The 22,046-nt window shown below is 41.4% G+C and overlaps 1 non-coding gene across 1 annotated transcript; it reads right to left on the bottom strand.

The window, feature by feature from the left end:
- Positions 1–3,459: 3,459 nt before the first annotated feature.
- On the bottom strand, positions 3,460–3,565 carry LOC145625985 (small nucleolar RNA R71). Its single transcript, XR_014110874.1, has one exon. It is a non-coding gene; the product is annotated as a small nucleolar RNA R71 (small nucleolar RNA).
- Between the last annotated feature and the right edge of the window lie 18,481 nt (positions 3,566–22,046).

The following is a 22,046-nucleotide window of genomic DNA, read 5'->3' as shown; positions in this document are numbered from 1 at the left end:
TCAAATCATAAATCAAATAATCCATGGGAGGGGAAAAGAAAGAAATCAAACCAACAATACCAACACATGTCTAACAAATCATCAACCATTAAAGAAAGAGCACGGAAAGATATTACCGGATTTAGGTGGGTGTAAATACGCGCAAATGACCCAATTTAACCTTTCAAAGCCAAGTTCATCTAAAATTGAGTCTTGTTTTTCATATGCTAGCAATTGTGGAGTTTACTTCCTCGATTCTTGATCCAAAGCAATGCACCATAGTATATCAAGTTATGTACCTAGAAAAAGGCACACAAACGTTCCCATGAGAGAAGATCTATTCTAAAAAGAAAAAAAAATGAAAGCAATAAAACACGAGTTACTTCCCGAGAAAGGCTTTCTTAAGGTCCAAGCTTGACCGCTCTAGTAAAAATAGTATTGCAACGAGCGCAAGAGCTTGTCAAATGTACTAATACACATTTCATAAGAAAGTAAGTATGCACATGAAAAAATGAAGGCATGTAACAAGCATAATTCACACCTATTAGGTTAAGAAGAGGTATGCCAAGAAGAAGGAGGAGAGAAAGGAATAACAAGAATATAAGAAAAAAGAAAAGAAATAAAAGAAAAAGAAGAAGGCATACTCTTCTCAACAAAATATTTTTGGTTGGAAATCCCACCATCATCCTCAAAAGTCATCAAATGAGGCACTTGGGAGACTAAATGCTCTTCAAGAGAAGGGGATATGAGAAAAGGAGGTAATGACATATGATAGGAGGGAACAAGATAAAGCTTTCTTGAAAATGAGGTGTAAGGTGAAGAAATAGGAATTGGTTTCTCACTTACACCACTATCGATTGAAACCCAAGCTCTCTCATCCAATGAACTCACATCCAAAGGGCTTTTATCTTACTCATAATCATTCAAATTAAGCTCATTCTGAATCACATCCTCCTTATAAACTTCACACCCTAAATGAGCTCTCAAAAGCTTCATTTCATCATCAAGGTTTAAAGGAAGCTCATCAAAGGGTTGAGGGTTGAACTTGGGAGGTAGCTCAAGATAAACATGAGAAGTGCAATCTCCCTCCGAAAAGGCCTCATCCATCTCAATGGTGGAAAATGTAGAAGATAAGGGGCCATCAAAGGTGAAATAGGAAGGTAATGGTTGAAGATTTGAGATAGGAGTTAGAGACTCAACCTCACCAAATGATGAGTGTCATTTATGGCACTCATTTGGTTCTCTTTAGGGTGGAATTCATGCTATTTTATAGCTCTTTTCTTCAGTTTTTCCTTAGTTTTACTCTTTATTTCCTTAGTTTGCATTTTCTTAGTTGAATTTCTATTTTTATACATTTCTTGGTTTATTTTGTTATTTTCTCTTTTATTTGCTTGTTTTTGTTCATTTTTCAGGTCATGATCGTACTTCGAGGATTCCCGAGTCTCCTTCCCAAGTTTTACATTGTTTGAGATGCCTCTTGCCTACCATTTGAAGTTCAAGTTTGAAGGAGCATATAGTCCAAGTCTTCTAGCTCGTGCATGCAAGCGATGGGTACATCATTCTTGGTGTTGAACCCACTATGGAGGCTATTTGAAGACTACCTCCTTTCATGTTCATCAACATCATCAAGTAGAGCGCACGAGGAAGATCAAAGTCGAAGGTGAAGGAGGCTGCCCTACTCCCAGGCGCGGGCACGCGCGACCCTGTCGCCGCCGCGCAGCCTGGTGGCGCTGCTGCACTTCTCAAGGTCTCTGTTCCGTACCTAGTTTTGCGCGGCCGCGTTCCCCTTGAAGATGGCCGCGCTTGTACAAGTCTATTTTGAACGATCTAACTAATTTCTCTTTGTTAGTTTTACTATATATAGACTTTCCTTCTATTTTTAGAGGAGAAGAGAACTAGAGTAGAAATTTTAGATCATTTTGTAGAGAGAGATACTCTATTTTATAGAGAGAGAAGTTCTTGATTTATGATTGAATATTGATGATTCTAAGCATTTTCTCCATTGATTTGAAGCAAGTTTGTAAGGATTTCTTTTACTTTAATGCAATCTTTAGCTCTTGATTTCAATTGTTTTGTTGATTGTTTTAAGTTTGATTGAATTTGTGATTGAATTAGTTTGATTAATATGAAGATGATGAATGTGTTGTTTAGCTTAGTTTTGATCTTGATTTCCATGGAATGTGAGTAGTTTTCTTGCTAGGGGAATGTTGAAGCATATATGAGTAATGGATTGATGCTAATTGGGGGAAATTGATGAAGTGATTAAATTGGTTGATTGATTATATGAATGTGTGTTATTAATTGAAGAGTAGCTAACTTTTATTGTTGCACTAGGTTGCATTGTAATTTCACATTGATACAGACAATTGATTTGTGGCTTGCATTTGTCAATTGAGTTGGTTTGTGAAGTTCCTAGCTAGAGTCTCTCGTAGTTGGCGCTAGTTTGACCTCTAGGAGATTAGCCTACCATACTCTCTTGATTGCTTAATTGATTTTCCCTCGCAACACTCAACTTAGTCAATTCCAATCCCGATTAGTTGTATCCATTGCATGTATGTAGATCCTAAACCCTAGTGTTTGATATATTTGGTTTTAATCTCGTTTTCTTAGTTGTTTTAGAGTACACACACCTTACTTCACTTCTTCGAAATAGTTTAGCTCTAGCATTAGCATCCACCTCCCATTCCTAGTGGTTCGATCCTCGACTTACTCCTGTGCTAGTTATAAGGGTGTGTTGAGTGATTACAAATTTTGTTTGGCCTAGGAAAGATTAGTCTAACGACCTAGTCTCCACCCTTAGTCAAAATGGCGCCGTTGCCGAGGAATGGCGCAGTTGTTTGCTATTGTTGTTGAGTCTATTTAACCTATTTTCAAAAATACAAAAATATTTTTCTCTTTTAAGCTACATTTGTAGCCATGCTATTGATATTTGCTTTGAGTTTTTGTATGCGTAGGATAAGAGGAAGGACTCTAGTACCATTTGATCCGGAAATTGAGAGAACAATAACAAGGATAAGGGTTGCTAATTGTTCTTCAAGTCCAAGCTCTCCAAGAGAGGAAATTCATCAAGAAAGAGAAGGGGAGGATCGAGGAAGCATGGGAGCTAATTCAAGAGTTGCTTTGAAGGAATTAGGAACTCCCGGTGCTTATAGATTTGAGAGTGGCATAGCTCCACCAACAACTCCTGCCAATGATTTTGAGATAAGTCCAGCAGCGATAACAATGATTGAACGAATGCAATTTAGTGGTACCAAGCATGAAAGCCCACTAAACCATCTCAAAGAGTTCGAGAAGTATTGTAAAACCATCAAGGTCAATGGAGTTTCTCAAGAATTCACAAGGCTCAAGATATTTCCGTTTTCCCTAATTGGAAGGGCTTTGGAATGGGTAGACAAGGAATTAAACCTAATTCCTTGAGAACTTGGGATGAGGTCACTAAGGAGTTTCTTTCCTGTTTCTACCCTCAAAAGAAGGCCGCCGAGGCAAGAACTCTAATCCAAAGTTTCAAGCAAAAACCTAGTGAAAGTTTGTATGAGGATTGGGAAAGATACAAGGAGTATCAACGAAAATGTCCTCCTCATGGAATTTTGACTTACCAAATCATACAAATTTTCTACAGAGGATTGAGCCCCCAAGGGAAGTTGTGTCTTGATGCCGGAGCCGGAGGCCAGATTATGAACAAGACCGAAGAAGATGTTGTAGACATAATTGAGGATGTAGTTCGTCACTACATGGATTGGCAAGAGGGAGAGAGAGAGTCTATAAGCAAGAGTGGCTCAACGGTGTCTCTTCGATTGCACCAAGTCTTCCCTCCCACATTAAGGGGAGAGGTACACCTTCTAACTCTACTCCTCCTTCTACCTCAAGTAATATGCCAAGTGGTTGTGTCTTTTGTGGTATTTGTGGGTCTTATGACCATGACTCTTCTAATTGTCCAAATGCTTTTGAAAATTGTGATGATGTTGAAAACAATGATTGTGAGCAAGTGAATTTTGTTTCCAGCAATAATAATGGACAAAGATTTGATGGTCCAAGGAATTTTGGGAATAGGAATACTCACCAACAAGGTAGTTTTGATAACTACAACAATGGTGGCTATAGGAACCAAGGAAATCAAGGTTTCCGAGGTAACTATAACAATCAAGGTTATAGTAATCAAAACTAATGCCAAGGGTATGGAAATAAAGGCCAATCTCATGGTTTTGGTGGCCAACACCAAAATTTTGGCAACAATCAAGGCCGAGGTAATTGGAACAATCAAATTAGGGGAAATTTTCAAAACAACAACCAATGGGGACCCCCACCTGGATTTTCTCCAAGACCTCAAGGCAATGGTGATAATTCTTATGCTCAACCCCCATCTTCCAGGACTACCTTAGAGGAGATCATCAAAAACCAAACCAAGATTTTGAACACTTACATGTCGGTGAGTGATAAGAAGTTTAATGATATGATGACACACAACAAGATGCTTGAAACCCAAATCACTCAACTAGCCAACACCTTGAAAGATTGTGCTAGCCTTTATTAATTACCTTCTCAAGGAGTTAATCCTAAGAAACCCGTTTATTCTATCACCACAAGGAGTGGAAAAGTGCTTGAAGAGACAGTTTCTAGGAATAGTGAGGAGGATGAGAAGAAGAGTGATTCAAATGAGGAAAAATAGAAAGATGTGTCAAAGAGTGTGAGAAAAGAGGAAGTCCATGAGAAAAAGAAGAGTGTTGAGAGAGTATAAGAGGAAGTGGGAAAACCCGACCTTTCATATCCCCAAAAGTTTATGAGGAACAAATTAAATGGACAATTCGGGAGATTCCTTGACATGTTGAAGGAGGTCCATCTTTCTATCCCTCTCACCGAAGCCATGACCCAAATTCCTAGATATTCCAAATTCCTTAAGTATATCTTGAGTGGCAAGAGAGAGTGCAATGAGAAAGATTCGGTAGAGCTTGGTGAGTGTTGTAATGCTTTGATTCACAATGACCTACCAAAGAAGATGAAATTTTCGGGTAATTTCTCCATTCCTTGCAAAATCAAGAGTAAGTTGTTTAAAAATGCATTGTGTGACCTAGGTGCTAGTGTTAGCATTATGCCTTACTTGGTGTTTAAGAATCTTAAGCTAGGAGAACTTCTTCCTACGAACATGACCTTGCAATTGGCCGATAGATTCATTAAGTTCCCAAAAGGAAGAGTTGAGGATGTTCCCTTTAAGATAGGTGATTTCACAATTCCCGTAGATTTTATTGTGCTAGAAATTGAAGAAGATGACCACATTCCTATTATTCTAGGGATACCGTTCTTAGCTACCTCGGGAGCTTTACTAGATGTTAAGGGAGGCCGTATCAATTTGAGAGTTGGTAATGAAAAAGAAAGTTTTGAGCTAAAACCGATGCATGAATCCTTGTCTTTTGTGAAAGAAATCATGAGTGATAATTCTCTTCGTTCATTTGATAATGTGTGTGTGATTAATTCTTCAACTAACGGTGTTCATGAGATTTTTGATGATGTGCTTGTGAGTTTTGATTGCATGAAAGTTAGTGAAGAGAAAAAGGAGCTTTCAAAGGCTATGGACGAAGAGGTAATTGACATTCCACATTGGTTTGAGCTTTGCCCTCAAGAGGAGGAGGATGATTCCATGGATGTGGATGGTGTTAAACCATCTACAAGAAAGAAGAAGGCCATGAAGAAGGCAAGAGCTTCTAGGAAGAAGAGAATGAGATTGAAGTTGAAGCATGAGAAATTTATTTTTGAAGTACATGCAAATGAAGTTTCATCAAGAAACAATGAGGAGTTGCTAAAAATTGAAGAGAAATCTGTACCTTCTGCCACTTTGAATAAGGTGGTGTCCTTTGACCCTCCATGATTTGGAGGAAGGGTCGAGCTTAGCTAATTTTTAAATTGCCACCCAAAAATTTAACCATTTTCAAACTAACCACCTATTTAATTTTTTATTTTAAATTACCACTTCTTAAATTAAATAAATGCTCAGATTACCATACATTTTTAAAATCCGGTGGATTTTTTGTCTGTAGGCCCCACCTAACACTTATTTTGACTGATTTTCCCCAAGATTTTTCTTTTTAAAAACGCTCTCTAAACTTTAATTCACATTTTCTTCACCAAATTATACCAAATTTCAAAGAAAAAAATGTGAATTGAAGTTAGGAGAGCGTTTTTAAAGAGAAAAATCAGGGAAAAAAATCAGTCAAAAGTGTCAAAATAAGCATTAGGTGGGGCCCACAGGCGGAAAATCCACCGGATTTTTGAAATGGGTGGTTATATGAGCATTTATTTAATTTAAGGGGTGGTAATTTAAAATAAAAAATTAAACGGGTGGTTAGTTCGAAAATGGTTACATTTTTGGGTGGTAATTTAAAATTTTCCTTCTTTTATTTTCCTTTCTTTCATTGTTTTTCTTTTGGATTTATAGGTTGAATTCATGGAGATGGATTAATTCAAATGAGCATGAGCAATGGGAAGGTGTTTCGCGGTTTTTGATGTGATTATATTTGATTTTATCGAATTTTGAGGTAAAAGGGTAAGAAATGTTAGTGAGGTAAGATAGGGAAAATTGTGCTAAAATTTGAAGAAAGTTTGAACTTGGTGAGTTCATTGTGGTGCTATCATTATTTTGGGATGTTGAACCCACTCTCAACATGTTTAGAAACTGCCATATTTGGTGGGTTCAATAGCCCCGGGATGATATTGAGCGAAGAGCCCACAGGTGAACGCACCAAAGAAGCAAAGAAGATGGAATGCTGAGTGGCACGGGCGTGCCAAGGAGGGGCGCGGCCGCGCGGCCGCGCGCCCCTGTGCCATGACCCTTTTTCGTCTTCTTTTTCCTTTCTTTTCTCATTTCTCCTTCTTCCCTATCGTTTCGAACGCACCCACCTCACTAAAGCAGCACAAACCGCACAACCCTAACCATACTTTCATCAAAATTCATCATTAAATCTTCCAAATTCATTCAAAAATCATAAAAATCCTTCTACAAATTCATCATATTCAACAAAAATCACACTACTTTCATCCATTTCAATCTCCAATCTCTCTCATCCATTGTTGAAGCAATTTGGGGTTTTTCGATTTTGAGATAATTGGTGGCCAAAACTTGTTCAATATTGCTCCTTGTATGGTATAATCATCTTCTCTTACTCTTAATTGCATTATTATATCATATAGTTGCAAGTATTATATCATAGAGAATTTGGTGATTTTGATTATTGATATTGAATTTTGGATGAGTATATATGATGTTTGTTGATTGTATTGCCTCACATTGTGTTGTTTGATGTTTTTGTAGCAAATTTGTGCAAATTTGTTGTGAATTGTGGAAGTTGGTTTTTGGTAGTTGGTTGTGCTTAAAGTTGGTCGGTTGAACCAAGTTGGTTATTGAATTGTGATTGGTGATTTAGAGTGTTTGAGAAGTTGAATTTGTGATTTGGTTGTGATTATTTGGTGAATCATCATGTCCAAGTACTTGAAAGCTATCACCTCCAAAACTAAGAAAAGAAAAACAAACATTTCCATAGAAGAACCATCACCTCAAACACATATTCCCCTCAATCACAAAACCTTGAACCCCTTCCCATTCCTAAAACTCATTTCGTTGACAAAGCCAACAAGCCCATTTGGGAAAGCTTCCAAAAGATAACCTATAGGCCCTCTCGGCATTAACATCAATTTAGCATGATAAAGTTGGGGATCGATGATGATTTATGGGTTCTATTTAATAATCTTGGCTTTGGAACGAATGCTACTAAGAGCTACCAGACCTACCTTAAGCCTACTTGGGAGTTCTTGGCTTCTTTGAGTGTGAATCCTAATGGTGATAAAGAATATGAGATCACCTTCTACCTTTTCAACGATGTTCATGTCATGTCCTTGGTCGAGTTCAATGTGGCCTTGGATTTCAATCCGAATGCGGATCTCTTCTTCTTTGATCGCGAGCATGAGTATTTAGATGGTTTTTCTCCAGATGCCTTTTGGCATACCACCTCGGGTTTTAACAAGTTTGGTGCTCGTATTTCTCTTGCAAGCGACATTTTTCAACCGTGTATGAGAGTGCTCCATAGGCTATTGTGGTACTCGGTGTTCCCTAAACAAGATTTGGGAAAGTTATCGCTCCTCGAGTTGCGAGCTTTGTGGATAGCAATTTCGGAAGAATATAGGGGTCGGTTAAACCTTGGGCGGATTTTCTTGAGGAATTGTTTGGACATGAGGGGTAGCCGGCCAGGTGAAATTCCTTGTGGTAGCATGATCACAAGGTTGGCTACGAAGCTTAGGTATGAGAGGTATCTTCTTTCTTGCACGCCGGTAGGGGATCGTGACACCCTTTACCTTGATATCAAGCAATTGAAGCAAGTGGAATTCCTAGCCAAGAATGAATATGACGAGGTTTTTGATTGGCTCCGTAGAGTTACCCATTGGTGCTATCTTCCTAACCCCTCTCTTACCTCTCTCACCGGCATGCCCCAAATCTATGGTTTCTTCCCTCTAGTAACCGCATCCCCGGGGAGAATGATGATATGGAATATGTTCTTAATGAGGAAAGGAAATCCCAAGAGCATCATCAACAACAAATTCAACATCAATAACAACAACATCAACATCAACAACAACATCAAGAACAACAACACCAATATGCGAGCTCCGACTTGGATGCCCTTAGTGCTCAAATGAAGGGTATGCAAATCCGGTTGGAGGGTATGTACAATCAAGATTTTGAGGCCCTCTATGTTTAGGGTAATTTTACCCCGCCACGTGGTCCAACCTTCTGCGTTCACCCGGGAGATAACCGAGGCGGCCCAGCCGGCCAAGGTTAAGAATGTGTTGGTTGGTACCTATGATGGTACCACCAATCCGGAAGATAACCTCATGGCTTACACCAACCTCATGTATCTGCAGGGGTTGGATGATGCCACTTGGTGTCGGTGTTTCCCGGCTACATTGAAGGGCATTGCCCAACAATGGTTTGGTAATTTGCCAGCCGGGTCCATCGATAGCTTCAAGAAGCTCGCCTTCCTGTTTGCTTCCAACTTCTCAATGAACATCCCTGCTAAGAAAACAAGCCTTGATTTGAGCACTGTTAGGCAGGGGGAGAGAGAAGGGCTGCGCTCATATGTCAGGCGGTTCAATCTGATAAGAATTCATATTCAAGGACTGTTTGACGAGGTAGCTTTTACAGACTTTTTCAAAGGTCTGAGAGACGGGTCGACCTTTAAGTTCGACCTAGTCAGAAAAGGGGCTTTCAACTTACAGGCGGCCCTGAGGGAGGCGGAAAGCTACATTCAAGCTACCGACCTCTGCTCGCCTGGTAACCAGTCGGACTCCAAGAAGTCCGACAAACAGAAAGACAGCCGGTTAATGATTCTTACCAACTGTCCCAGAAGAAAAAGAAAGAGTTCAAACCGTACGTCCCCAAGTACGAGTTTAATAAAGACTGCAACTCCCTCCTCATTGAGGTAAAGGACCGGCTGTCCATTGAGAAGCCAAATCCTATGAAGAGTTCTGTCCAGTCACGGAACAAAAATAAATTCTGTCAGTTCCATGAGGAGGTCGGCCATGATACCAACGACTGCTTCAGTCTTCAGCGGGCGTTGGACCGTCTGGCTGACAAAGGGCTGTTGAAGTCCTACATTTCTAAGTCCCCGACCGGGGCAAAAAAGAAAAACAAGGGTCAGTCCTCCAAGACTACCCCCCATCTTGCTAGTAGCTCGGATACCGACAAGGAGCCGGTCTACACAATAGCAGGCGGGTTCTCCTATGGTGGCCCTACCATCCGGGGCACCAAGAGCCATCTTCGAAAGATGAACAAGGATGATGACGAGCAGGCGTCTGCAAGCACCTCCTTCCCAGACGTCTTGATCACTGAGAAGGATAGGGGCAGCGTCCGCCGTCCGCATGATGACCCGGTTGTCATTGAATGTAAGGTTGCCAACCAACTGGTTGGAAGAATCCTTATTGACACCGGCAGCTCATCAGACATCATCAGCCTCCGGTGCTTGCAAAAGCTGAAATACAACATCAGCAGCATGCATCCGGTCACCCACCCCTTGGTTGGTTTTGGGGGTGGGATGGTCTACCCAGCCGGAAGAATTGACTTACCTATCCGGCTGGGAGAGAAGGGCCAAGGACGACATATTATCGTCAGATTCTTGGTCGTTGAGGAGTTGACCGCCTACAACATTATCCTTGGCCGGCCGACCCTCAACGTAGCCAAGGCAGTAATCATCCCATCTCTCATGCTCATCAAGTATGAGAGGGATGACGGCACTGTTGGTTCCCTGAATGGGGATCAGAAGACAGCCCGAGAGTGTTATCTCTCAGCCGTTAAAGACACTGTGGCCCCAGACGGCCAGGAACCAATAGACCTTGACAATGTCAAGGATGCCGACCCAGCGCCTGTCCCACCAGCAGCCGGGAAGAAAAGAAAGGCACCTCTGTTGGTGAAGGTGAAGAAAGAGAAAAAATAGCAATCACTGACCGGTGAACGGTCAGATGAGCTCCGCCCTCAACCGGCTGGTGAAAGCATTGATCTCGTTCTGGATGACAGCCGTCCAGAACGTACTGTAAAGGTTGGGACGGTTGCTCATGCTAATTTGGGTGCAAGCTTGCACCTTCTGCTGAAGAAATTCAAAGACATTTTTTCCATTGAAGTGGAAGAGATGACAGGCGTCAGCCCGGATCTTGCTATCCACAAACTCGCCGTGGACCCCAAAAAGAAGCCCATTCGGCAAAAGAAAAGAAACCACGGTGAGGAAAGAAGTCAGGCGGCTGCTGCCGAAGTCAAAAAGCTGCTAGACGCCAGGTTCATTCGGCCTTGTAATTTTCCCGACTGGGTGGCCAATGTGGTCCTTGTTAAGAAACCGAATGGGACCTGGCGCATGTGTGTTGATTACACAGACCTTAACAAGGCGTGTCCAAAGGACAGTTACCCGCTTCCAAAGATCGACAGTCTGGTCGACTCTACAGCCGGTCACGCCTTGATGAGCTTTATGGATGTCTACTCCGGCTTCCATCAGATACCCCTGTGGAAGAAAGATCAAGAGAAGACGGCCTTCGTCACTAATCAGGGGTTATTCTGTTATACTGTGATGCCGTTTCGCTTGAAAAATGTGCCTGCCACTTTCCAATGGATGATTAATACGGTCTTCATTAATCAGATTGGGAGGAATGTGGAGGCGTACATTGAGGACATGATAGTCAAATCCAAGCTACAGACGGATCACCTTGCTGATCTCCGAGAAACATTCACCACCCTCAGGCGGCATAAGGTTATGTTAAATCCTAAGAAATGCGTCTTTGGTGTTGAGTCTGGGAAGTTTCTTGGATTCCTGATTGATCAAAGGGGGATAGAGGCTAACCCCGAAAAGATACAGGCGGTGATTGACATGAAGTCACCCCGTTCTGTCAAGGAAGTGCAGAGACTCACCGGCTGTCTGGCCGCCTTGGGGAGGTTCCTCAGCCGGTCAGGCGACAAGTGCCTCTACTTCTTCCAAGCAATCAGGAAGAAGACCAGATTTGAATGGGGGGATGATGATGAGGCGGCATTCTAGAGGTTTAAAGAGCATTTACATTCTCTACCTAGGTTGGTCACTCCTTTGCCTAGGGAGACGTTGTACATGTATTTAGCCGTCTCAGATCATGCCTTCAGTGTCGTTCTCCTTGCTGAGCGAGACGGCGTGCAGCTCCCGGTTTACTTCATTAGCCATGTTCTTAAAAATGCTGAACTCCGGTACCCCATGGTTGAAAAATTTGGCCTTGCTTTGTATATGGCATTCTAAAAATTGAAGCCTTACTTTTTGGCTCATCCGGTGGTGATTTACACTGACCAGCCACTCAAGCGGCCAATGTCTACCTTGGACTCATCCGGGAGAATGTTGAAATGGGCTATTGAAATGCAAAGTCTTGAAATCACTTACGAACCAAGAAAGGCAGTGAAGGGTCAGGCGTTTGCCGACTTCATTGTTGAAATGACCCGTCCGGTGGCTCCGGATAATCTTGATCAGGTTTGGAAAGTGTACTTAGACGGGAGCTCTACAAAGAACGGATGTGGTGCAGGCGTAATCTACGAGTCTCCTGAAGGGGACATATCTGAATATGCACTACGCTTCAAGTTTCAGGCCTCAAACAATGAGGCGGAATATGAAGCCCTGCTAGCCGGCATTCGCATGTGTAAGGCGGCAGGGGCCATGAAAATTGACGCCTACTCTGATTCCCAATTGGTTGTTAGCCAGTATGAGGGAAGCTACGAGGCTACTCATCCGGCTATGATCAAATATCTTCAGGCAGTCAAAGAAGAGGTCGGGGCACTTGAGGAATTCTGGCTGAATCAAGTGCCTAGGTCGAAAAACAACCAAGCGGATGCATTGTCAAAATTGGCGTCTTCCGCCTGCCATCATACGCCTCGGTCTGTCTTTTGGGAAGTTCTTGAAAAGAGAAGCATCTATGAAGATCCCATTGGAGTGCTGGACCGAAGCTCTACCTGGATGGATGGCATCCGGGCCTATCTCTCAGACGGAATACTTCCTGATTCGCCACAGGAAGCAGCCGTCCTAAAGAAGCGAGCTGCAAGCTTCGAGTTAAAAAATGGAGAACTCTTCAAGGCGGGGTTTCTTAAGCCCCTGTTGAGGTGTGTCATCCCTGAAATTGACGGCAGGTCCCTAGCCATCAGAGCCAGACGACATTATTTTTGGCCCACTCTTGAGGCAGACGCCAAGGAATTGGTGAAGAAATGTGACAAATGCCAAAAATTTGGCAAACTCATTCACCGTCCGGCTACTGATCTGACGGCCATCCACAGCCCAATCCCGTTTGCAAAATGGGGCATGGACATTCTAGGTCCTTACATGCCTGCTCCAGGCGGAAAGCGCTACATCTTGGTGGTTGTGGATTATTTCACCAAGTGGGTGGAGGCTGAGGCGGTTAAAAACATCAAGACCTCAGACGTAATTTCCTTCATTTGGAAGAACATTATCACCCAGTATGGGGTACCTATGTCTATGGTGTTTGATAATGGTCCTCAGTTTGAGACGCCTCAGCTAAAAACTTGGTTGGGAGATCAGGGGGTCTCAAGCTATTTTGCATCTGTTGGCCGGCCCCAAGCAAACGGCCAAGTTGAAGCCTTCAACAAACTCATCTCAGATGGCATTAAGAAGAAAATAGAAAGAGCCGGTGGCTTATGGGCAGAAGAGTTAATCCATGTCCTATGGGCCATCCGGACAACAACAAAAGGGGAAACCGGTGAAACCCCATTTCTCATGGTTTACGGTGCTGAAGCCGTCTTGCCCATCGAACATTACGAGCCGACTCTCAGAGTCATGCTATATGATGAAGAGGCAAACTGGGAAGCAATGCGCCTGGCATTGGATTCACTCCCAGAACGCAAGGGCAATTCCGCCTTGCGTTATGAGATTTACCGTCTGAGAATGACTAGAGCCTACAACAAAAAAGTACACAAGCGTCCTTTTAAAGTGGACGACTTAGTGTTACGAAAAATGGAGGTAACCGGTAGGGAAAATGAGCTGGGAAAGCTAACCCCAAATTGGGAAGGCCCCTACCGGATCTATGAGGAAGTGAGAGACGGCACCTACCGCCTGGAAACTCCAGACGGCAGGCGCCTGCCTAGAACTTGGAATGTAGACAATTTGAAAAAGTACTACTTCTGAGAATGTAAGTTTTTTGTAAACAGTCAGTCAATTAATAAAGATTCAGACTTTGTTTGCAAAATTGTTTTCTTGCTTTTTGATTATTCGCCTGGGTAATACTCAGACGGATTCTTCACTTACCTAACCAAGTTTGATACTTAGTTGGTTTGCTTGACCGCCTGGGTAATACTCATATGGATCCTTTGTTTATTTACTTAAGTTTGATACTTGGTATGATTTAATAATTACCCGTCCGTCTGGGTAATACCCACCCAGACAGGCTTTTTGGTTTAACCAACTAAGTTCGACACTTAGTGTAAATTAACTGATTAAAAGCTAAGCACAAAAACGCTTGGTGGCTATACAACCGGTCCTAAACAAGACCAAAGGCTAAAATGGCCGGATGGTTGCTCATTTTATAAAATCGCCTGTCCCAACATGGACAAAGGCGTCCGGCAACACCCCTCCGGGTGCAATCGTCGCAGAGAACAGACTAATTGTCGGTTCTACGTACCCATGCAGACGGCAAAAATTGAACGACCAAATTGGTCAACTCATAGCCGTCTGGCCAAAATGACCTATGAAGAACGATAAAGTTTCCAGATACCGGATGCCCAGAGGCATCAGTCGGTCACCGGCTGAAGTTCTCACTAAGGTTATTTATTCTAAAAATTGCACTTCCACCCCAATTGGGTCAAAAGAGTTGTTTAATGGCTACGAAATCTCTACCAAGACGGACAAACGCCGTCTGGGTAGTGATTGGAGCGCCTGTTGGTGTACGGCTGTGCACTTGGTTTGGGGAAATCACTACTATGATTGATTGACTTACAAACATATCATGCTCTTTGCAGCATCAGACGTTTTCAAGTCAATCAACCAACTCCATTTGAAACCAATCACACAGCCGTCCAGGGGCAAGGACAGCCAGACTATTGATTAGTTAGGCAAAAAGTCGCCGCATGCTTTTGACAAGTTAGGCAAAAATGAAAAATTAAAATTCAAAAAAATTGAAATTCAAACGCAAACGCAAGATGATCAAAACCGACTCAGTTGGTGCATTTCATAAAGTCCACCCAACCAAACGGTTGTGGTGGAATAAAGTGTTAACCGGACCCCGTCCGGGAGAAATGAGAAATTGTTAATTAACCCGGCTCCTTAGCCGGTAAATACAAATGTACTCGGCACGCAGGCCGGAAAAAACAAGTTTTGGCATACTGCCGCTGAATAAAAGAAAAACTAAAAAAGAGATTGGCATACTGCCGCTGAAAAGTCACTTCTGGCCTGCAGGCGGCTCCTCCTGGTCCTCTTCCTCACCGTCTGAGGGAATCTCTTGCGCTTCACCCGGACCAGGTAGCTGAGGCACGAGGGGCACATTGTTGGCGTTAACCCAGGCGTCGAAGGACTCAGGCTCTGGCTCACCTCTCTCTCTCAAGTACACCACGTCCTCGGCGTACCTGTGAGCCAGTGCCAAGACGCCATAATCCGCGTCTGGGTACAAGGCAGCCCAGGCGATCTTCATTCGGGCGTCATTGTAAGTGTCACTCTCAGCAACTAGACGGTTTTGCTCCGCCTCCAGGGTTGCTGCAAAGTTTATCTGAGCCTGAGCAGCCTCCTCCTCCAGCTTCTCAACCTTGGTCTTCAGGTTGGTGTTATCTTCAGAAACACCCTGAAGTGTGCCAAGGTCCGCCTGAGCCTTCTTGAGCTCCTCATTAGCCTTCTTGGCGCTCTCATCCGCCTTTTTCTAGGCCTCCTCCGCCTTCTTCTTGGCCGTCTCAGCATCACCCGCCCGCTGTTTGGCCGTCTCCAGATCCGCCTCCAGCTGCTGGATTCTAGACGCCTGTGTCATTATGATTGCTTTAGTTTCAATTTCATTTACGATAGTGGAGTGTAAAGCAATATTGTCAGCGTCTATGGCGGACTTCTTGGCCCTTTTTACCTCTTCCCGTTTGCAAAAATAAGGACGTTTGAGCCTGTCCACCCGCAGCATGGCCTGCAAAAAAGCAGGCGGTATAAGTATTGCAGGCGGGATAAAACACTTAAAAAAATAAAATTGAATTGACAAGTTTCTTACCTCAGCCAGAAGGGATAGAATGCGTTCAAGATTGAACGTCTCATTTAGCCTACTTGTTAACCAAGTTGAGCCTAATTTTCCCTTTCTTGTCTTAACCACATTACAAACCCAATGACCTATGTTTACCAACCCTTTTAGTTAGTAAAGCATTGGCATGTGAGGTTTGAGCTTTGAGAGTGTTGATCATGAGCAAGAAAACTTTGTGAATTGGTTTAAGTAAGGTCTTGAAAGTTGAGCTTGAAAAGAATATGCAAAAAAGTTTGAGAAGAAAGATGCAATTCAAGAAAATCAAGGAAGTTTCAAGAAAAAGCCGTCCATTGTAAAAAAAAAAAAAAAAAATTTAGTTTGGTTTTGTTTTCTTCCCTAGTTTAAGCATTGAGGACAATGCTTCGTTCAAGCTTGGGGGGGAGCGTTACTTCGGTTTTGGTATATATTGTGTTAGTGTTGAATAAGCTTGGGGGAGATGGCATTATTGGTATTTTTGTTTGATATTTTGTGACTTCTTTAGTTTATTTTTGAGAGTAGGCCACTCTTTTGCTTCACTTCGGAAATATCACCAAAATTTTCAAATTTTTACCCCGCCTTAACCCTTAGCCTTACGTTACAACCCAATAAAAGACCCTTAGACTTTTGTAGGGTTAGGTCAAAGAACGGTGAAGGGAGATAGACTTCAAACCTATGGAGAGAGTATGCATAGTTGAGATGTCGGGATAACCTTCTCAAAGTTTTTCATTTCTTTACCTTTTTTCCGGTTCTTTCGTGGAATCATGAGAAACTAGCTTAAGGGTTGATTTGAAGCTAGTGGAGAGAACGCAGCCCGATTGGTTGGGGCTAGGGTGGATTGTGTCCCCATTAGTTCTCTATGCTTAGCATATGTTATGTTTTAATCAACCATTGACATCTTGGAACGTGCATACATTTGTCGATTTAGAAAGGTTTGCATTCATTGGTGCTTGTTCCTATCTCTCGTCCAAATATGAACTTTGTGTTTTTGTTTTTTTTTTTTTAATGTTTCTTTTTCTTTTCTTTTTATTGCCTTTCCTTGGTTTTTGTTTAGAGTTGTGGGTTAAACCCTTAGGACACCCTCACGAGAGCACACTCGTCCTCTAGGGGGGTCTAGGAGTTTAAAGGGCTTGTCTTTAGTTGCTAAAATTGACCGTGATTCCTACGAAAGTGAGTTAGTGTACATTCTTTTCTCCTTTGGTGTCTTAGATTTTCTTGAATAAATCATTCTCCTTCTCTCGTGTTTCACGTTAATTTGCTCGAGGACGAGCAAAAGTTTAGTTTGGGGGAGTTTTATAAGTGCCTTTTATGTCACTTTTAGGGTGTTTATTGAGTCGCTTTTCCGGCTTATTTCAATAATTAAGCTAATTTTATCCTTTATTTCTATTATTTTGCTTATTCTCGTCTTTTATCTTTTTATTTGAGTATTTTGTAGTTTTTAGTTTAATTTAGATTAACTTAGTTTTATTAATTCCTAGTTTCTCTCTTTTTATTTATTTTTCTTTTAGTTTCTAGTTTGTTTTCTTTATTTTATGTTATTTCATTTAATTTTATTATTTATTTAGTTTTAGCATTTTCTTTTACTTTATTTATCTTATTTTATTTTATTTATCTTATTTTATTTTATTTTATCTTTTAAAAATCCCCTCGTGTTGTTTTTGGTTGTATGTGTTTTCGGGTCCTTGGTCGATCGGGTTCAAAGTCCGAGGTTCGAGGCACAAAATTGAACCAAGCTCCACCACTGCTGCCCCCTTCACCACACAAAACAACAGCCACCACTGCTGCCCACCAACACCAACACCAACCAACAGCTCCACCACTGCTGCCCCTTCACCTCACATCACCACTCTCACCAGACACCTAAATCACAACCACCTCAAGCCACGCAAACCACCAGCCAACTCCCCTGCTCCCTCAATTCCACCACCGCAACAACAACAAAAACAACCACCTCCCACCGCAACCAACACTACAGCCCCTACTGCCACCCTTAACACCATTCCCCTGCTCCACCACTTCCACACACAAAACAGCGGCCACCAGCACCCACCTATCACAACCACCGACAACTCCTGCTCACCTCACACCAAAACCACACCCAGCCACACCGCCCCAAACCACCTGAACCAATTAACAACCACCTTACTCCCCTGATTTCCCTCTCCTCTTCTCACTGACCCGCAACTCTAATCAACAACAACAACCACCCGAACTCATCACCAATTAAGACAACCGTCAGCCACCAAAACAACAACAACAACAATTGCAGCCTGCAACTCACAGCAACCCAAACTCACAGCCAAGCCAATTCACGGCCACGCAGCCCTGTCAGAAAGAGCACAAATTGGAGTCCAAAATCGAGTTGAGGCAGTAGCTTTGCGCGACCTGTTCGCGACTTCTTTGCGGGTGCGCAATTGTGGGTCAATCACGAGTTTTTCACGTGATTTTTATGAAAGTTGGACGGCCACGATTTGGTTCTTAATGATTGACGATGATGATGAGCGGTGATGATTGAAGATGATAATGTTGATGGATGGTGATGATGGTTGTTTGGGGATGATGGTTGATGATGGAATGAAAGCAGCCTAGATTCGAAAGGGAAGGAGAAAGGAGGTCTGTTGTTTTCGTGGGTTTGGGTGGGAATTGTGGGAATTTTGGGGGTTTCTTTTTCTTTTTCCTTTTCATTTTCTTTTATTTTAATTTTATTTTACTTTTGTTTTATTTTATTTTATTTAACTTGTATTATAAATACCCCCTTTTGGGGTTATTTTCTAAGAACTTTGAATCAACATTTTTATTTTAGATAGATTAGATTAGTTTAGCCTAATTTATTTTCTCTCTCTTAGGGTTAGTTTAGGAGTAGTGTAGAGAGAGAAAGCTTGGATTTCCATGGAGTTTTTTAGAGGTTGAAGAAGCAACTTTGTGGAACTTATTCTCATCTATTCAATGAGCATTTTCTCACTTTCTCTCATCTTTATTTCTTTGCTTAATTTATAGTTTTTTGCTTTTTGTTTGTTGATTTGAGTAGATTAATTAGTTTGTTTGTTTAATCTTGTTTTTAATCTTATTTTACCTTGTTTTCTATGTTTTTCTTCATTATGTTAGCTTAGGTCTTGTTCTAGGGAATTGGATGAAGGTTATATTAATGAATTGAATGATTGATTGTGATTAGTATGAAATTGTTTGTTGATTATTGTGTATGGGTGATGCTTTTATGGATTAGAATCATTCTAGCTAATCGATTCTATGCTCTTAATTGTGTTTTCAATCAATTGTGCGAGAGTGAGTTGGTTGAGAGCCCTAAATTCTTCTATACCTTTGCTAGGCTAGTTGCACGAGAGTGAATTAGTTTAGTAGGATAATTAACATGCTTAATTGTGCGAGAGTGAGTTAAATGTGTTGATGTTCCTAATCGAGGTAATTTTCATCTATTTGTATGATGTTGTTTAATACATTGATGTGATTGGATTCCACTTTCCATAGTTTTAGTTATTTGCTCTTAGTAGTATTTGGTTTAATCTCTCTATATCTTACAACCTTTCCTAATAGTCTAGTTGGCACAAATTAATACACTTAGTCCTTTTGGGTTCGACCCTTAACTTGCCACTAACTAGTTTAGTGTAGGTTTAGGTATTATGAATTTCTAATTTGGTTAGGGTTAGTGGTCCCAACGACCTACTTCTACCCGCATTCAATTTTTGGCGCCGTTGTCGGGGAACTAAGGCGTTCATTAGTTTGTGTTGATTAGATTAGCTAGGTTCTTGTATATTATTTGATTTTTGTTTTTTTTCTTTGTTCTTTGTATAAAAATGGCATGCTTATCTTTTCCTCAATTTGATGGTGAACCATTTTATGCTTACTTTGAAAGACTAGATGGTTTCCTTAGTTACCATGGGTATTCTCTTAGTGATGCTTGTGTTATAGCTTATTGGGGCATGAATGAGTATACTAGGGGAATGGTTGAGGACATGAATAATGGTAGATTTTGTCATTTGTCTATGCATGATGCTTGGGATTTCTTCACATGGCTTGCTAAGGATTCTTTTGATAGAGAATCTCACGTTTCTTGTTTTGATGCTCAATGCCAAGATTCTTTTAATTTTCGCATGAATTCTCTTGATACTTCTTATGTGCCTTGTGATGATCCAAGTATGAAAGTTGACACCTTTCCCCCTTATGCTCATTTTGATGAGGTTTGTGCTAATTTTGATGATGTGCAATTTGACTTTAATCATGAACCTCAACCCAATAACATTGATGCCAAAATTCTCTCTCAAATGCAATATCTCACCCAACAACTCCAAGAGCTTCAAGAGGAACAAAAATTGAGAGAAGTGAGGCTTGCCCAAGTGATGAGTGCTATGTTTGATTTAGATGGACGTGAGGCACCTCACTTGGAGTTCGAGAGTGTTGTTCAGAATGATGTAGGGCAAGGGTGTGAAGGTGAGGGGAGATTTTCTTGCGATGAGAGGATTTTTGAGGATTTTGATCCTTTTCCTTCCCCATTTGAGCTTGAATGCCATCCTTCCCCTTATTCACCCACTTTGAGAGCTTCCCTTGGTGAGGATGTGAGTGAGCCATCTTCATGTTTGAAAGAGGGAGTTCATGAGGATGATGATGGTGAGTTTGAGAAATCAAGAGAGATTGAGAGTCCCTTGAGTGATGGTGGAAGAGTTGTGAATGAAGAAAATGTCGATTTTGAGGATTCCAACCCCCTTCCCCATCTTGATGAGTCTACCTTGCATGTTTGTGACCCTTCTATCCATGAATCTTTGGACTCATTTGAGGTTATGTCTAGTATGTTCATTGAAGGTGTAACAAATCACTATAGCCTTTTGAGAGAGTTCATTGGAAATGCTTCATGGGAAATGGATGAGTTTGAGAGAAACCTTTATCCTTTCATGCATGGTTTAGAGACTCTAGGCTTTGAGGATCTTGAGGGAGTTGTTGTTCATCGTTGTGATAGAGAGGAGGATGAGGTTGTTTCTATTGGAGAGTTTTTGTTTGAGGGAGATGTGAGTCATGAGTGTTCTTTTGAGGATTCTATAATTGATTTTCATGCCCTCATTGATGATGTGAGGCTTTGTGAGACCATTGTTTCTCCTCCCCTTCCTCATGTCCCTTTCTCAAGGAAATTTGACCACATCTCCTACTATCCCATGTTCCTCCCTTCTTTTGTCAAAGAGCCTATTGAGGACCTTCTCTTGTTTGATGAGACTTTTCCTTTTCATCCTCCCATTATTGAGGAAATGGGTGATTGTGCCACCCAAAAAGATTTTGAGGAGGTTTTGCCTTTTTAATTCTTTTCCTTATTTTTCTTCTTTTTTCTCTTCTTATTTTCTTGATTTTTCTTTTGATTTTTCTTCTTTCTTTTGGCATCTTCCTCCTCACTTATGTGCAATAATCTTGTTGCACGTCCTCCTCCCTTCATTTGCCTACTTGTTATCATATGAAATGTGTAGTAGTGCATTTGATAAGCTCTTGCGTTCGTTGCAATATTATTTACTAGAGCGGTCTCGCTTGGACGTTAAACAAGCCTTTCCCGGGAAGTAACCTGAGGTTTTTATTGCTTTCATTTTCTTTTCTTTTTAGATTAGATTTTATCTCATGGAAATGTTTGTGTGCCTTTTACTAGGTACATAACCTAATATACACTTATGCATTGGTTTGGATCAATAATTAAGGAAGTTTGACGCCTATTTTTGCTAGCATATGGGAATCGAGATTCAATTTAAGAGGAAATCGGCTTTAAAAGGTTAAATTGGTTCATTTGCGGGTATTTACACCCACCAATATTCGGTAATATCTTTCCTAGCTCTTTCTCTAATGGTTGGTGACTCGTTGGACTTGTGTTGGTTTGTTGGATTGATTTCTTTCTTTTCCCCTCCCATGGATTATTTGGTTTATATTTGAGTATATTGTCTCACTCAAGCTTGGGGGGAGGGTATTCTATCATGTTTGGTGGGATGTTGATTAATTTATGCCATGCACTTGAGTATATGCATTTCCATGTCTTTTCTTTTATTTTGAAAAATCCAAAAAGATTTGTGTTTACTTTCAAGGTAATTTTGGCAAAATATGTTTTGTTTGTTCTTATTTTGGACATTTTGTTTTAGGACTTGAATCCTTGAATGTTTTCCTCCTAAGTGGGAAATGTATGCACGGTTTGAGAGTTTCATTGGTTGACTCTAGGATACTATATGCTAAGGTAGTCGGGTTAAGAACTTTTAGGGGTCCATGAAGCCTTAGTTCTCGGGAATGTGGTAAGATGGAGTTGCTCCCTATAGTGGATTTGAAACCCTTGGTTGGTATTTTTTTGGTAATAATCCCTTGTGAGCTTCACTTGT

This window comes from Chenopodium album, chromosome 3, assembly GCF_948465745.1.
Source record: "Chenopodium album chromosome 3, dcCheAlbu1.1, whole genome shotgun sequence".
In the NCBI taxonomy this organism is placed as follows: domain Eukaryota; kingdom Viridiplantae; phylum Streptophyta; class Magnoliopsida; order Caryophyllales; family Amaranthaceae; genus Chenopodium; species Chenopodium album.
This window is presented reverse-complemented; position numbering and strand designations above follow the sequence as displayed.